Below are 2172 nucleotides of genomic sequence, written 5' to 3'. Positions count from 1 at the left end.
GGCCAGCCCTAGGAGAGCTGTTAATCAGCTCAGTGGTCTGGTAAAACTAAGGTATACTTACTTATATATAGTGTACATATATGTATATATTTATTTTTACATATAACACACACACACACTATATATATATATATATATATATATATATATATATATATAAATATATATATATATATATATTTTATATATATATTATATATATAGTTTGTCTGCAGATGATACAGAACTGATGAGGGATAGTGAAGAGAAACTACAGAGTCTAATGAATATGTCTGAAATTCTTCACAGGATGAGAATATCAAAAGCAGATTTATTTGTCAGTAAATATTTCGGAATAGCTGAAGCAAGGAAGACAGCAGGAGGTGTACCAAAGCTTCAGAGAATGCGCAAAGGGGATTGTTGAGCTATCTCTCCACCATGGAAGTGATGTGTAGATGGCGAATGCCACTGAACAGAAACACGTTGGAAGCTGAACTGCCACTTAGTAAATGTGGCATAAGAAGAAATGAAAGTACAAGAGTCGTCAAGATAAGCTGAAGGAATGCTAAAAAGGTTAAAGTATTTTGGGATGGTTCAAACATGTGTGGAGAATGGAAGATAACAGGCTGGCAAAAGAGCAGACAGTCCAGGAGTGTCAGGTGGGAGGAGAGAAAAATCTGAGAAGGGCTAGAGAGAGAGAGAGAGAGAGAGAGAGAGAGAGAGAGAGAGAGAGAGAGAGAGAGAGAGAGAGAGAGAGAGAGGGGGTCATGTTTTAATATCTAATATGACGTACACGTCCATCACAGATTTCATCAGTCGGAAACCATTTAACCGGGCAATATCTCACGTCAGCACAAGATTAAATATTTCGGAATATTATTTCCATGGAATTCGCATTGCGCAGTCTTTTTTCTTTCTTATCGTTCATTTGGCAACTCTGAATTAATTCTTATATACGCCCACCATTTCTTAATATGCATGTTCATATTTATGTATCTTCTGTTTTCGTTCACGTTCGAACGGGCGTCAAAATTTAAAGAAAAAACTCATTCAAAAGAAATAAAGAGAGAGAGAGAGAGAGAGAGAGAGAGAGAGAGAGAGAGAGAGAGAGAGGAACCACATAACCAGAAAGGTGAACAATCGAGGTAAAATTGCGTGCGGTTGATCACTCGTAAAAACTAAAAACGAGAGATTTACTGCCTTCTGGGACGCAACGAGAGAGAGAGAGAGAGAGAGAGAGAGAGAGAGGGGGGGGTGCTGAAACGCAGCCACGCACGGACGCAGTCTTGTACGCAACGCGTAAACCAGAAGGAAGAAGTAGTAGTAGTATTAGTAGTAGTAGTAGTAGTAGTAGTAGTAAAAGGGGTTTGCCTTTGGAACAGCTCGGATTACGAAGCTGCCAAAAGTTGGGGTGAATGTCCGTGAGTTTAGCGTCATCACTGCTTGCTATCCCTCACCAATTCATCAGAATAATCACGGCTTACGTGCACTGGAGACGTCCATTAAAATCTAAAGGGTAAATGAAACATCTGAGACGAAAAGAGGAAAGAAAAAGAAACAAATAAACAATGCAAACACGCGTGAAGCGTCGCGTCCTCCTTCTACAGTCAAAATGCAGACGTCACGCGAGGGAAAAATGGAATACAATACGCCACCAGCGCGACTGGCGTAATTTCGCCGAGACGCGCGCCATAGATATATCAATTAGATGGAAGGGGAGCTCGCTCGCGATGCTGTGATCCAATTTAATTATTCGTTTATAAAAAGGGAATGCTATGGCAAGACAATTAATTAATGTCAAAAATATAAGCCGGAAGATTTCGACATCAAAGAACGAAACAAACTTTTATTAACTTCAACAAACCGTTTGAAATGATTCATTGTGAGTTGCCTCTTGCGTAGCGAGAGAGAGAGAGAGAGAGAGAGAGAGAGAGAGAGAGAGAGAGGACTGTCGCATACGGATAAACTGTTGTTGTCAATATTTTCGCATTGTACACAAATCTGCAGACTCACAATTTAATACACAGCGAATAACAACAACAACAACAACAACAACAACAACAACAACAACAACAATAATAATAATAATAATAATAATAATAATAATAATAATAATAATAATAATAATAATAATAATAATAATAATAATAATAATAATAATAATAATAATAATAATAATAACAACATACATCA

Source organism: Macrobrachium rosenbergii, chromosome 16, assembly GCF_040412425.1.
Source record: "Macrobrachium rosenbergii isolate ZJJX-2024 chromosome 16, ASM4041242v1, whole genome shotgun sequence".
NCBI classification, from domain to species: Eukaryota; Metazoa; Arthropoda; class Malacostraca; order Decapoda; family Palaemonidae; genus Macrobrachium; species Macrobrachium rosenbergii.
This window is presented reverse-complemented; position numbering follows the sequence as displayed.